We start from the raw sequence: 16,605 nt of genomic DNA on the forward strand, positions 1-16,605 counted from the left end.
TAGATCACAGGGGGTGTGCCTAATAGTTAACGACCTTGCGAAGTGCTGGTATACCGTATAATAATACAACAGCGTAGGGGCATGAATTTAAATAGGGGATCTTAGGTCACCCTAAGGACTCGTAAGATGGTAAAACTATTGGTCACGCTCCTCAGCTGTGTTTCTAAGCAGACAAAATCGCACAGAGCGGCATATTTATGAGTCTTCATAAGCATATAAACAAACACACATTAAATGTGCTAGCGATAGGGCAGGCAAGAAAAAAAGATCCTAAATGAAACTTGGCACGGCAGCACAAGACGAGCTGCGATCAGTTGAGCACACACAAACTGCTTCTTATGACCCTACGTGCGTTACGCTTAAAATTGAGTTTGTCTTGCGAGAGCAAACGGCTTTCCAACATAACATCTACATGCAATGCTCGAAATATGTGCTGTTTTATGTAAAACTCTCCAGGAAATCTTAACACTGTAGTCGTGTACTCCACACGGATACTGCAAACTATTACGATGACATATATTGTGGTCGACCTCAGCAACGAGGGCTGCCGTAGATAGTCAACTATAAGAAGACCGGTATATATACAATAATAATTTGCGTTGTTGCCGGACGAGCTATTGAAGTCTAACTCGTCGCACAACGGCACAAGGCAATTCGAAATGGGGCGCATCGAAAGGCAAAACACAGCAGGAGCCGCTAACGTGCGCACACGGACACCGAGAGTACACTAAGCAAACAGACACGTCGTTGGTGTTCGGTGTTTGCATCCAAAGGCCTCCGCGAAGTGAGATGCATTGATGGCCAAATCGCACATGGCCGACCCTTCCGTGGCATCGTTGCAGAAGTGGCTGCAAAAGCTTATGTAGAACATCTGCAACGGCGAGAACTTCTCAAGTAACTTGATACGGAGCGAGGACAGGCCGCCTTCCAACGACATGCTGCTCTTCAGCGCGGCAAGCACAACGTCCAGGGCGAAGAGGTCGGAGACTGCCTTCTTTTCCTGCTGAGTCACAGCCTTGTCCAGCGCGCACTTGCCATGCTGCTCCCACCAGAGTATCTCGGCTCCCGAGTAATCCAACCTCCGGCCGCGCTTGTCGGCTACCCTGACCAGCTGCCGGGCGATCTGGTATCCCAAGCCGCTGTAGGTCATGATCGGCGATCCCCGGCTGAGGTACGATGGCGGCAGAAGCGCAGCGACGGCCAGCCAGACGAGGTTCACGGAGTAGAGGTAGATGGCGGTTCCGGACTGCCACCGGTAACGGGCTGTCATCAGGCTGTCGTGGAAGGGGTTAAACAACGCCGACTGCAGGACGTGCTTCGACCTGAGCCACGCGTCGAAGAACGTCGCGCCTTCGCCGTAGCTGGTGGGAAACGCGGCGTACAGAATGTCCAGCTGGTCGACCGTCATGAATGGCACAGGCGGTAACAACCGATTGCGCATGTGGGCGCTGAGCTTCAGGGCTAGTTCTTTCCTAGTCAAGTTCGTGATGGATTCCGAAGCTTGTAGCCGGCTCAGCAGCGCTGTCGAAATGGAGTTGAATAGCGTGAAGACGTACTCCATCCGGGCCTTAGTATCGAACGTGGCATGAAAGGCAGTCGATGCTTGGACGATGCCGAACGATTCGTGGACGGCGAGAAAGCAGTGCATGTCAGCGCTTGCACTCTCACTGGTCCTTCCGTCCAAGGATACGAAGTCGTCGTTCAGCATCCACACGTAGACGTAAGCGAACATCCAGCCGATCACGTTTAAAAGGCGTGTGGGTGAGAAAGCTTCCAGGAAATTGGCAAGCCTACTGAAAGACCGCTGATTCATAATTAAGATTTTCGTTTCTATAGAAACGAGAGCAGTTGATTTCACGTATTTCGTGATCACGGTGAGCCATTCATTCAGAGAGACATTGCGAACATACAGCTGATGAACCTTGTGCACTGTCAGCAGGATGTCGTTATCCAGATGCGTTCTCAAAACGGCCTCTCTGATGGCTTCTTCGTCCTTGTGCAGTTCTTGGATTGCGGAGTCCTTGAACTCGGTCGTCCCGTTGGTTAGGTAAAGCGACACGCGCCTAACTGCATCGGCATACAGCGCGTGGTCCAGTGACGACACCTGCCGCATTCTAAGCATCGTCAATGCACCCGGTTCTCCAAAGGTGATGACGGGAGGGTGGTCTTCGCTAAGGTACATCAGCTTCACGTCGAACCACAGAACTGCTCTCCAATTGACGCTCAAGTCCATAAGGACATCGAGAACTCCAACCATTCCCATCTGCGTGCTCGAATCCGTCGACGGCCATCGTATGCGCCGCGCTTCCATGAAGTTGACGAAGGGCTCGGCTGTCTGCGTGGCTGACTTGTCACGGCAGGCTGACATAGCAACCATAGCCTTGAAAACGGCTGAGCGGTGCGCACCTTCTGCATGAGGTGCCGATGGGGCGGCTTGGCCGCCGGTGCTCGATACAATAAGCATGGCATAAAAGAGGGCGTCGGCTACTTGGCCTTCCGGCTGAGACTTGTTGGCGCCGCACACGTAGCTGTGAAAGTGGGTGCACGGGTCGGCCGACGCGTCGAGCGACTTAAGCAGCTGATGGGCATAGTCCAGGCAGTCACTGGTGGAGCAGAGCGCGTATTCGTCTTCAGGTGAAGTTCGAACACTTCGGGCCAAGTAGAAAACGACGAAAATCAGGGCAACGCCCACGAACGTAGTAATCAGGGGCTTCTTGAGGTGACGGCACGTTTGAAGGTGAGTGTCGAGCTCCTTAAGACGTCCTCGTTGCTCTTGCCCAAAGTACTGGATGCAAAACGGAGGACGTAGCCGTTATTCGTGAAAGTCTAAGGTTCAAAAAATCATGCTTACTACTTTACATCGGAATAATGGTGCGCGGAAATAGCTATGTGTAGCGCAATTTCCCTTAACGAAGTTGATGTGAGGATAAAATTGTAAAATCGTATACAACTACACACTAGTACGGCTACTTCTATTGCTACTAGTGAACAAGCGCTACTATAGTGTTGAATTTGCGACATTTTTGGAGAGTTGGTTAGATGCACCTAAAAGGGCTATACTTTATGGCGACAAGGACAGGGAAGACACAATAGACCTTCGAATTCCGGCCACAGCGGCATTTTCGATGGATACAAAAATGCTCGAGGCCCATGTGCTTAGATTTAGGTGCACGTTGAACAACCCCAGGAGGTCGAAATCTCCAGAGCCCTCCGCTATAGCGTCTTTCATGTTCATATACGGTTGTTTTGGGACGTTAAACACCAATAATTTAAAACAACAGACCTTATGCAAAATGTGATGCCATCTACCGACTGCTTCGTGCGTTTCGCCATGTTGAAGACTATAAGGGCGCTTCTTATGTGCCCACATGGAGCGCACGTATATTGACGTGTGGCGGCTGTTAGGAATGGCAACGCCGACACGTTTCGGGCGCTGCGTTGCTCATATATTGAGGGATTGGGGTTGGTGACAAACGTTTGCCGGAAACTAACCTCCATGTTATCAGATTTTCTCGCTGCAATCGCTCTACTGCCAAATCCGGCTGCTCTTTATGACTTTTAACGCCATGCTAAGATTGGTGTTACTAATAAATGCTGTATATGACAGCATCGGCGTTCATAAGCCAGCTTGAAATATTTCGTGTAATGTCGGAACCAGACGGTTTTCCCGCCGTGTGCTTGCAAGCAAAGACAAACCGATTTCTTCTACGGGGTTCAAATTAAAGATGCATCGCGGCTACTATACCACATGCCGGCACTGCTGTTGATGACATTATTTTGCTAATAACGTTGCGACAAGTATTACGTGTTGGAAAGTCAGCTCGTGCACGTCATACGTTTTCAGCGAACGGACCGACTGTGCTGGAACGTGTTGTTTACCTCCTGGTTCTTCAACAGAATCGAAAGTTGGGCTAGTTGGATATGCATGGTATAACTATCAGTTAAAGCGCACGAAAAACAGACATGAAGAGAGGACAAGCGGTTGTCCTCTCTTCATGTCTGTTTTTCGTGCGCTTTAACTGGTAGTTATACCATACTCCTGGTTCTTGCAGATGAACTGTGCACTATTAGAGTCTACACCTTCGAGGTAAATATTATATATCTGAGGAAAAAAGAACGATGCAGTTGTCTGAATGCCTAATTAATGTCTTCATATAGTGTTTCGTTGTGGGCTGTGCCCGCGCATTGCTCCACTAACCATATTTTTTCATGCGTTTTCTGTGTTATCGCTTCCAAATTCAATGTGGTCATTTTCAGTGTCCCCCTCTCTTCCCTCCCCCTTTAATGTTTCTCATTTTATATTTCAAGAAGGTTCTCCCAAAAGCTGTCCTCTTCTCGAAATAGGGACAAAGGTTCATTGCAGTGTCCTCCCTCCCACTAGGTAAATGTATGGGGTAGATTTTAGAGTAGGTGCCCCTGCCCCGCCCCCCTTCCTGCAACCCATGCGCGCGTCTATGAACAGATGCTTCAAGTGTGAGACATTTTTTGTACGAAACTAAAAATGGCTGCTCTGGAAAGTGTCGTACTTACAACTGTGGGTGCGTTATCGTTTGTTACGCGCTCCTGTGCGTAACAGACGACTCAAAACTGTCCTTCTGCAATGGTTTGAAATTGTAAGGCGCTAGTATGCCCTAAAAGCGACGATGTGAAGTCGAATGTCTCTGGCATAGCGTGTCATCTACTTGCACGTATCTGAACGGTGTTGCAATAAATGCTATCTAATAGGTATCTACTTACTCTTTGAGCAGCGAACGCTTCTTGTTCATTTCTCACGTGCGTGAGGTGCTAAATTTTATTGCGTATCAAACGAACAGTAATTCAATAGAAAACTTACGACGTAGCAGGGATTAAATTTTAATTTCGGAAAATAAAAAGGACTCCGTTTTACATCCAGTTAGATGCACAATACATCAGGACATAGGTTGCCCCTTGAGAAATGGGCTTTGCAATGGATAACCACACTATATCTCCGTCTACACTCTCTTCATGTCATACGCTTAAGCCGCATCGTAGTCATTCTACGCTACACTTAGGTCATTGAGATAGTTAGCAACGCTTTGTTCACTACGCTAAAAAGAGACACAACTATAACATTGTGCGTACGTTCCCTCTCACCGACAGCAGGCCTACTTGTGGATCGGTGATAATTTTCGTTCTCGTTGTGAGGCAGCTCTATGGGTTATAAAGGTAAACGCCGCAATCAAGAAATTCCTATAACGTGTACAGGCCTTTACACGCTCGTCTAACATCTTATTCACTGATTGATTACTATCGAAAGCAGGTTCAAACAAGACGTTATGGCAGCGGCATCCATACGATTCAGATACAAGCCTCCACGCCGAATAAGTCACTTCGAGAAACCTCCGAGAGATGGCAGCAATTTTGCATAAAGTCCATACGAGTGCTTCATATAAAATTAGCGCTCGTGTCGTTTACCTTCCTTGTCCGTGTCGCGTAGCGCTATGACTCATTCAAATACTGCTACGAAATTCACAACTCTCACTTCGTAACAGCTATTCCAATGACTGGCACATGGGTAAAGACAATCGAAAGATTCAATCTTATACATGCCGCTTGACGCGTAACTGCGGTTTGGTTGACGCAGCCCATATTTTGTGAATAGAAGTTCACGCCCCCAGGGTACTCTCTAAATAATTGTGGCAGCGAAGTGTAATCTCGCATTAACAAAATAACATTCAGCAAAAAATAATCGGCAATACTACAGTCCCTCTTTGCGCAAGCGTGCCTTTAATATTCCTGATCCTTGCCTCAAAGTGACCTTGCAAATTTATGTTGCTGAGGAAAATATTGTTCTATAAAGGCCGCAATTCGTAGCTGTCATGCAAGCATGCAGTGTACTAGGTTTAGGGCTATGTCATCTTGCGCTATATCATGTAGTGCTATATATTTAGTTATCTTCATGAGATTTGTAAAAAAATATCTACATGCGAAATTTCTAGAAGTACACTTGGTCACGCAACGCTTGAACCAACAAGCTCGAATATGAGGCAGCTTACTAAACAGCGCTTCAATCGTAATTGAGCACTGTAAGGGGTCACTATAGTGACATTTCTTCAGCAAACATATGGTATACGCTTGGTGACCCCCCCCCCCTCTCTGTTTAAAGAATACTCTTGAAACTCACAGTGTTTGGACTCCCACAGTGTTGTGGACTGACGCTCGGGACCCGGGTAATCTGTTCGGGTTCCTTATTTCGCTGGGCTATGGACCGATGATATTCCATGGAGGCCCGTCGCTTCTCAAGAACTTCCGCCTCTGAAAGCCTGGGGAGATGCTGGATGGCTGCCAGCACATTCATTGATGGGCGCCGGCTGCTGGAAACGTCCGGTCTACATCTTAGGGGTGCTTTGTCGATCGGGCTGACCAGGCCGGACGTGAGAAGCTGCTCAGCGACGGAGCGTCGTCGGCTGGCGGCCACCACGGGGTCCATGCTTCGAGTGCTCGCCCTCCGGCTCATATGATACGGCATGGAGTCTATGAATTGGGACGTGGGATCGTCTTGTTCGGCTGGTGCAGGGATCCTCATGCCGGCATCATCAAACTGCATGCCTTTAGCAACGTCCGTCGTGACAGAAGGGTTTATGGTCACCCGACGTTCCGGTGACTGCAGCGCCGACAAAGGGCTGGCGATTGAGTTACGATTGCGGCTTTCGGTGCACGTCGCAGCAGAAGGTGCTTCTTGGTCTTGCCGAGGGGACGCAGCACGCATGGCGGAGACAAGACGAGTGCTGCTGCCGAAGGCACTCGCGTGACTTGGCCGCCGTACTTGAAATGAGGGGAGAGCATCCGTACTCACCGGGAAAGCCGACTGACCGATACCGGGTTTCGTCGAGTTAGCCGTTGATTCCACCCCGCGGTCGTCGTCTTCGGCGTTACGTCGAATACGCGGCCACGAAGGTGACCTGTGCGCTAGCGATGACACCATTTGCGACGGTCTCCGGGAATGGTGACGTGAACCGTCGTCGACCACCAGGGAACGTCGGAGGCCGCCTCCATCGAGAGCATCGTCTCGGGCATGGTCGCCCGCCAGGGAACGTTGACGGCCGCCTCTGTCAAGAGCATCGTCTCGGGCATGGTCGCCCGCCAGGGAACGTCGAAGGCCGCCTCCATCGACAGCATCATCTCGGGCATGGTCGCCCGCCAGGGAACGTCGAAGGCCGCCTCCGTCGACAGCATCGTCTCGGGCATGGTCGCCCGCCAGGGAACGTTGACGGCCGCCTCTGTCAAGAGCATCGTCTCGGGCATGGTCGCCCGCCAGGGAACGTCGGAGGCCGCCTCCATCGAGAGCATCGTCTCGGGCATGGTCGCCCGCCAGGGAACGTTGACGGCCGCTTCTGTCAAGAGCATCGTCTCGGGCATGGTCACCCGCCAGGGAACGTCGAAGGCCGCCTCCATCGACAGCATCATCTCGGGCATGGTCGCCCGCCAGGGAACGTCGGAGGCCGCCTCCATCGAGAGCATCGTCTCGGGCATGGTCGCCCGCCAGGGAACGTTGACGGCCGCTTCTGTCAAGAGCATCGTCTCGGGCATGGTCACCCGCCAGGGAACGTCGAAGGCCGCCTCCATCGACAGCATCATCTCGGGCATGGTCGCCCGCCAGGGAACGTCGAAGGCCGCCTCCATCGACAGCATCATCTCGGGCATGGTCGCCCGCCAGGGAACGTCGAAGGCCGCCTCCGTCGACAGCATCGTCTCGGGCATGGTCGCCCGCCAGGGAACGTTGACGGCCGCCTCTGTCAAGAGCATCGTCTCGGGCATGGTCGCCCGCCAGGGAACGTCGGAGGCCGCCTCCATCGAGAGCATCGTCTCGGGCATGGTCGCCCGCCAGGGAACGTTGACGGCCGCTTCTGTCAAGAGCATCGTCTCGGGCATGGTCACCCGCCAGGGAACGTCGAAGGCCGCCTCCATCGACAGCATCATCTCGGGCATGGTCGCCCGCCAGGGAACGTCGAAGGCCGCCTCCGTCGACAGCATCGTCTCGGGCATGGGTGTAATTCCTGGCTCCAGCACCAACTTCCCAGTCCGTGGCCACGCTAGATGGCCTCCGTGTCTTGTCGCTGCTTGGCAAGGGTCGATCGAGCGAAGGAGGAGTGACCTGGCCGGAACCATGGATCCCGGCACGACGCGACTCGTGTTCCCTCGCTGGGGTTGTCGCTCTGTCGAAGAGCAGACTAGGAGCTGCACGCACCAGATCACCGATAGATGCAGCATCAATACTGGGCGAGAAAGAAATCTCCACAGCCTATACTTTGTGTGCTTTATGCACGAGGCTGTCGTCGAGCGTATAGGTAGGATGCAGCGTCTAAGTGAATGTTACCTCACGGTGACCAAAACACAGACCGAAACACAGACCAAAAATAGCACACATATCTATGAAATCCTTAGCCTGTGCCAAAACTGGTGATGAACATATGCCAGAGTTGCGGAAATTAAAATCACATACTAAGAACAAAAGCGTGAAGCAACTATATTTATTGAATCGCGGAGTTCGCTTAAGCATGCTTGTGCAGATGAAGGAGAACGATAGCATACCCCTAAATAATTTTAAGTGACGGGCTGTTAGTAGAACACATACAATTTTTATGGAATATCTATGCATAAGGATGGAATGCATTTATATATAGACAGGAGCAAGTCTCCAGCTCGACGCGCGGTGTGATCACAGCGATAGATAATATGTGCTTTATCAAACAATTCATTGTCATGCGCGTTTGTAGAAAAGCCGCGTTCCCGTGAATGACAAATACATAAGCGCCTCACAAATCTATTGCGGATAATCAGGAGTTGGAATAATTAACAACACTTTTCGAGTCATAATGAATGATGGGTATAGCCGAGCTGACAAAGACGATAATAGACCACCGCCCCTCTCGCCTGTTTATTTTGAATTGCGTATTTAAGAGGATGTCGAGGGCGGTCTATATACGTAAGGATCATGCGATTTGGATTCTTTGGCGTTGCCAAGAATAGTATTGTAAAAGTAACACTTAGTTTTCTATAGCAGCTCATTGAAGCGAAGTTTGAAAGAAGCAGGATTGAACCCGATTGATACGAGCGTACAATGGATAGGGCGTAGACAGCAGTGCAAGCAAAGACGAAGACGAGGACCATTGGTGGTGCTCGTGATTGCTCAGTTTTGGGCCCGCTGATCATTTCACCTGTTAGTTCTTTATTACACGCATCTCAACGCTAAATGCGTATACTATCACAAAATTTATCTGACTGACGTTTCCGGACCAATTGTTACGATTGTTACTGACCGACACCGGCTTTCGCCGAGACGGGCAATGATTGCAGCCCGTGGTCGTCGTATTCGGCGTGCCGTGAAGGACGCTGCCGCGAAGGCGACTTGTGCGCCAGTGATGGGCCCATTTGCGACGGTCTCCGGGAAAGTCGGCGTGAACCATCGTCGTCCACCTGCGAACGTCGACGGCTACCTCCACCGAGACCATCGTCTGGGGCACGGGCGGAAGTCCCGGGGCCAGCGCCAACTTGCCAGTCCGTGGCCAAGCCAGATGACCTCCACGCGTTGTCGCTGCCTGGCAAGGGTCGATCGAGCGGAGGAGGAGCGAGGTGGCCGGAGCCACGAGTACCGGCATGATGCGACTTGTGTTCCCTCGTTGGGGTCGTGGTTGTGTTGGAGGACGGACTAGCAGCTGCACAAAACACAAGATCTTCTATAGATGCAAGATCAATTCTGGTCGAGAAGTAATGCTCGACAGCCCATACTTTGTACGTTATGCACGAGGCTGCTGTCGAGCGTAAAGGTTGGATGTAGTGTCTATGTCAATGCTACGTCACGGTATGATATCTGCTATCGGGTGGGTAGATGTACTAATAGCTCATAGGCGTGCGCACAGGGAAGTGAGAGGGAGGAAGGGAGAGGGGACGTGTGACTCCTGTCATGCATGTGATTTAGACTGGGCCATGCGATTCTGATTACTCTGTTCTTCTGACTTCTACGTGTCTAATGTTGCTGCAGGCTTTGAGAGTGACGTTAAAGCCTGGTCTTGATCTCAAAACTTTCTTTAGCATTCTCTGCAAGCTTCATCACTTCCATTTTATGAATACATAAACCAGATGCATCACGTGAGAAGCGCGAAAAAAATGGTCTGATGGTTAATTTGCCGGTTTAACATTTTGAAGTTACAAACTGACATTGAGAGATGTGTCACGCTGTTTTGTTTAGTTTCGTTTTCAATTTCGGTTTCTCTTTTAATGTCATCTGGCGCCTTGAGAGGCAGTGTTATGAACCATATGTATATATGTGTAAATAAATGGGTTGGTGACGAGACCTTGTTCTAGGCGGACGTTCTTCACTCGGCCCTCCGCACCCAAGTCGTTGGTGGCTGTCGCCGTCAGCGTCGGCGTGCTGCGGCCCTTCGTTCTTCTTCGTCGTTGTTGCGGCCAACCAACCCCGCCACAACAAGCGGCGCTATAGTAGTGGTGGGCTCCACATAATTTCGTCTACCAGGGTTTTTTTAAAGGACACTGAAATCGCACAGTACGCTGGCCTCTATCGTTAAGCCTCCGCCGAATTACGACGCCATGGCATGCAGGATTGGATCCGCACCTTTTGCGTCAGCATCCGAACACCGTAATTATTGGGCCACTGTTGCAGTGGGATATGCAAAGTACGTTCGAAAAAATCAACATACCCAAAGAACGGGACCGTGAGCCAGACTTCTTTCGCCGACGTCTCGAAGCTTTTTCGGCGATGCCCTGCTCGGTAGCACCCCTCTCTTTCGGTTGGTTCGCGAGTCCAGTGCCCGGTCGACGCGAGGACCTCCGAGACTGCTCGTTCGCAGCACTCCTTTCGTTCGGGTTGTCCGCCATTCCGGCGAACAGCGAATGCGGGATTTTCGAACAAGGACTCCTTGAGCTGCGAGAATCGCGTCGGTTCAGAGCTATCCGGTTGTGCGCGCGCACCGCGTGAAATCACGTCTTCTTCTGCTTCACCTCGCGCTCACAGCTCGAGAGGCACGAGCGCACGGCTGCTTTTGCCACCACAGTGCACAACAATGACGCTCATGATGAGACTGAAGGCAGTGGCATGCATGTTTATGAAGATTCCCCAAGAATCAGGGACGAGATAAATAGAACAGACGTTGACTGCATAAAAGTGCCATGGACGTATACGATCCCTTAACACTGGAAAGTCTTTTCTTCGTTGATGGGCATACTAGGCTGCATGGCTCCCGCTAAAAACATGTTAAACCGTAGTAACTTTGGCATCTAGTTCTTCAAAGACGTAAGGCCTGACAAACAGGCTTTAGCGCATATTCTTCAACACTTTCCTTTCCCATATATACATTTACCATAATCTTCTATTCTAACTTGTATTGCTTTTCGATTCTCTATGATCATGGGGCCTTTCTATTATCGTTCAACCTAATTAAGCAGCCAGCATACAGTAAAATCATCACGAGTTACGGCGGTTAGATGATGATATGATGATATGTGGGGTTTAACGTCCCAAAACCGCCATATGATCATGAGAGACGCCGTAGGGGAGGACTCTGGAAATTTCGACCACCTGGGGTTCTTTAACGTTCGCCCAAATCTGAGCACACGGGCCTACAACATTCCCGCCTCCATCGGAAATGCAGTCGCCGCAGCCGCGATTTGATCCCGCGACCTGCGGGTCAGCAGCCGGGTACCCTAGTCACTAGACCACCACGGTGGGGCATTACAGGCGGTCAGAACATTTTGTTAAATAATTTGTGTGTACGTAACGTGCATTCATAGACAAGACGCATTTATAAACCTGGTTATTGTGTAGTTTCGAGTACGTCTTCATACTTAGACACTGCCTTACGAAGAAAGCTCAATGCCCCGGACTATCGCTCACCTTCGACAAAAAGTCAAATGTGATCTTCCTGAACAGCGCAACACCAGAAAACACAGACAGGTAAGGAGCAAAAGAGAGAGAAAGGACGGCGCTAAGTCGATTTCTCTTTTGCTGCTTCCCTGCCTGTGTTTTCTGGTGTTGCGCTGTAAATAGGTTCACGATGAATCCTAACTGGCCCAACCTACCGTCTTACTGTGATCTTCCTGTGCGTATCTATCTGGCCACTACCATCGCATACCTCGATCAGTGAGCAAAAACAGCTATTGGTCAATAATACGATATCCCCGTTAAAGAGCACTGTACATGAAGGGAGAGAACAACCAGAATGGAACGACTTCCGTTGGCTACAGACGTGTGAAACCGAATAGAAAGGAACAGCTAAGATACTTATATTCACGACCATAGGTTGTAAAACTCACTCTTGAGTCGACTCACTCAAACTCAGACTCAGATCAAGCCGTGCGTCGAGGTCTTGGTGGGTCCGGCTGAGTGATGTTTTGGTGAGTTTGAAACCGAGTGATTCTGGCTGAAGAAAATTTCAGTCAGTCTGAGTCCTAGTGAGACCAAAGCAAGGGATACACTTCTTGAGTGAGTCTGAGTGATTTCCGCATTTTCTTTTTTTTTTGCGATCTGCGTTCTCGACTACATTTCTCAACAACGACTTCTAAGAGCGGAGCACCTCTGGGGTCCACGCTTTCGTGTGCTGTGATCGTATGCTGTCATCGTCACTTTGCGTGACGCTCCATGTGTGCACTCGGTGACGACCTTATCCTGACATTCGAGCGAAGGCTATAAGGAGGCGGGGCTTTCGCGCCTCCGTGTGGCTTCTCAAGTAGTACGGCAACTTGTGGCCGATTCCAGTTTCACTCGCATCATTAGTGCGTAAGTATATTATAGGCACAAACATAAATATACAAGCGGGAGAGACATTTGGAGGAATAAGTGTACATTTGGATGCGATATGAGGAGTGTACTCTTGTTGGAGGACTAAACAGCTCGTTTGCGGCCGCACACTGGCCCACTATGTGATGAATGCCATGTTTATACTGAAAAAAAAATAAACACGGACGTGCTGTCTAAGAAATGGGATGGAAAGGAAGGCATAATTGAAAGGTGAACAGCTAAAATTCACCAACGAGTTCCCGCAATTGTTCGATTCTTGTAATGAACAAAGCGCGCAGCCTTGTATTTGCCTTGTATTTCAAAAATTAAAATGAGAAAGTGATCAACAAATTAAGTACTCTATTTTGCCGCGGTAGCAGGCATGTGATTCAGCTCTGTATGTTCCACAAGCCAAGTCAAGTTCCTTGAATATGTGGCGCCAAGAAGAAGTCTTTCTCCTTTTTTTCTTCGAGCGCCTGGACGAGACTCAGTCAGTTCTTATATTCAGAAAAAGAAATTATTTAGTGCGCTATACAAAGAGAAGGTGGCAAAAAAAAAAAAAAGATTAGGCAGAGGGCAGAACAAGAAGGAGAAAGAAATATATAAACGGAAATACAGAAAGAAAAAGGACCGGAAACAAAAAAAAAAAGAAGAAATGAAAAGAGGAGAAAAGAAAAGGACTTGAGTACACTAAGCGACTCGAAACTACCTTAATTTTTCAGAACGACTTGAACGTGCAGAGGTAATTTATCGCCAGCCACACGCATTTGATCAACGGCTATGTGGTGCACGGCTGCTGACCGGAAGGTGGCGGGTTCCATCCTAGCCGCGGAAGTCGCATTTCGATGAAGGCTAAATTGTGAAGGCACTCCTGTATTGTGTCATGTGAGTGCGCGTTAAGGGACACTAGATGGTCGAAATTTCCAAAGCCCTCTACTATACGGCGTCTGTCATACCGTGGTTTCGGGACGTCCAACCCCAACAATTATTATTATTATTATTATTATTATTATTATTATTATTATTATTATTATTATTATTATTATTATTATTATTATTATTATTATTATTATTATTATTATTATCATCATGCTTGAGGGTCCTTCAACTTTTCTTGCCGGCTCATGCATACAGCATATATGAAAGTCTTGCAAAATACAGAAAAGGCGATAGCCCGGTGAACGTAATAAAGCATGCAGCTTCGCTAGCTGTTTCGTCAGTGTCTGCGAAGTACAGCTGGCAGAATTTTTTTCGTTACTTTTGCTTAAGGCATGTGAAGTTCCAAAAAGTGGACATGAAATAAACGCGCGTACCCTTGTGACACGCGCAGACGTAGAGAACAGCTATATAGCTATAGGCGCTATCCGACATTAAAGCCTGTGGTTCACCTAAGACATTAACTTTGAACGTCGAATAATGATTATCAGGAAGCCTAAACTTCGTGTAGAACAGTGCGCTTTAACGATAGTGAAACCCAAATTAAAGCATTATATATATATATATATATATATATATATATATATATATATATATATATATATATATATATATATATATATATATATATATATATATATATAGGCCTCAATGCATTGTCTTCCCCGACACTGTGTGCCGAAGCCCAATCTGATTAAGAATATTACCGGAACCGTAATATATCGCCACTAGTTTGTGAAACCAGAATTTATACAGTGGGCTCGCGGCCACGCGATCCTGTACCAGCGTGACCGCGACCCCACTCCCGTGTGCAACCACCTGATCTCCGAGGTTGAGCTGTCGGCGCATTAGTATTGTGTAGCGTTCGTAGATGGCGCCAACGCCCCAGCAGTATTTGTTTGTTCATTTATTTATTTCACACACTGCGATTTGTTTACACAGCATTGTTGTGCGTGCATATTGTGTTTTGTATTCCGTCATGTTTTGCATCGTACTTCGGAGTTCCTCCAGTAAGGAACTGTTTATGTGCATTAGTTTGTTTGCATAGTAACAAATGTGAAGCATTTTTTTGCGTACTGCAGGCAGTTTTGACTTTTATCTATCTATCTATCTATCTATCTATCTATCTATTTATCTATCTATCTATCTATCTATCTATCTATCTATCTATCTATCTATCTATCTATCTATCTATCTGTCTGTCTATCTATCTATCTATCTATCTATCCACTTACGTCTGGGTGCTCTCGTGATCACTCCCTTAACTTGGCCTGAACCAAAATTAGCATGGGAGAATAAGCTGGTTTAACGAATATGACGTGCTGGTCACGACATGAATAATGTCACAATCCCGTCACGTAGCTCATCAAATACTTTCAGCCAGACAGTGGCACATACACAAGAGCGAGCAGGTGCCACAGCTGATCGACAGTTTATGTCTACTTAGGAGCGCTGACCCGACGAATGGGAAGAGCAAATGCCAGGGTTCCAGCAGGAATTGAACCTTAGCATTCTGCGTTGCACTCAAATATTCTACCACAAAAGTGTGGCAGCTTGGGCTAGTTGGTATGGCATGACGATAGTTATAGCGCGAGAAGATAACGACGTGTCCTTCGTGTCCTTCTTGTCTCTGTGTCATCGTTTTGTTCTCGCACTACAACTATCGTCTACCAAAGCGCCACGGAAGGTCTCAGAACTATTTTTCAAATAAAGCCTAATGTTCGTGAAATGCCAACTGTGATTGCAGTGCTGGCTATCCAATTTTATAAACATTACATATGTTCGCATATGTTACAGCCGTCACGTCAGGTCATAACGTCATTTGTAGTTAGGTGCTATCCGCTGAAGTTGATTTATGAAGCAGTGTCCAGGGCTACCATCCTCGCAGGCACCAGCGGTTCCTATCAGCTTATCGCTTCTGGTGTTGCTAATGCACATGTTCCTGTTGGCACAATTGCGCAAGTGCAAACAACTGGTTATAAAAACTTCTGCAACTATTCAACATAGGTCTGTTAGTGCAGCAGTTGTACACATATTTAGCTTCGCTCAATAAAAAAAACATGGTTACCTTCCCTCCTCATGCTTAGCATTACGTCGATTTCAAAGGTACGTGGGACCTGCTGAAATTTATTGTATATGCAATTTATTGTACAAAGGTACGTGGGATCTGCTGAAATTTATTGTGCATGCGTGTCTCCACCGGTGGCGCGCCAAAGCATTCATGGTCCGTGCTCATTGATTCATCGCCCATGTCTTCGTTGCTTGCCATGTATCAGGGAGGCTCGGGTTCTCCTCAAGTTCACATCTTTTGTCTCCCGGCCTGGTGCTCTTTGGCCATCAAATGGCCCTTGCGCCATAAAACACCATAAGTTATCATCATCTTCAAGTGCCAAATGCCCCTTTTCTTCCGAGCTTCATTTCCATTTTGTTTTTTGCCACATTAAGCTTGTGAGTAAATGCTGCAACACCAAACTTCATCCACTAAACAAAATATATAATACCAATTTCGACGCCACCAAGCCTGCGAATGAGAGAACAGAGTGATTGACTAGCCATCTCATGTGAAGCACCTTGTTTGTCTTTGTTAGGTCGATTTATAAGATTTAGTTATCACTAACGCGAAACACAATTCAGAACTGAAGTACTGAACAGTACAGACTCATAGCTTATTTGTCTAGCAACTGACTTTTTTTTCACTGTTTTTACTGAGCAGTACCGATGTTTTCATACATTATATCGTAATTACTGGGCACTGGAACCTCTCAGGCTTTCGAAAATGGGTGCCCCCATACGTTGTTCTTTTCGGATGTCGTTCGTCACCAGTGAAGTTTTTCAACCAGAAGTGAGAAATTCACAGCCTTACGGTGCCTTGCATCATTATTGCCATTTTTAGGTGCATCGGTAAATTCAAGTCA

The sequence above is a fragment of the Rhipicephalus microplus genome, chromosome 2 (genome assembly GCF_043290135.1).
Source record: "Rhipicephalus microplus isolate Deutch F79 chromosome 2, USDA_Rmic, whole genome shotgun sequence".
NCBI classification, from domain to species: domain Eukaryota; kingdom Metazoa; phylum Arthropoda; class Arachnida; order Ixodida; family Ixodidae; genus Rhipicephalus; species Rhipicephalus microplus.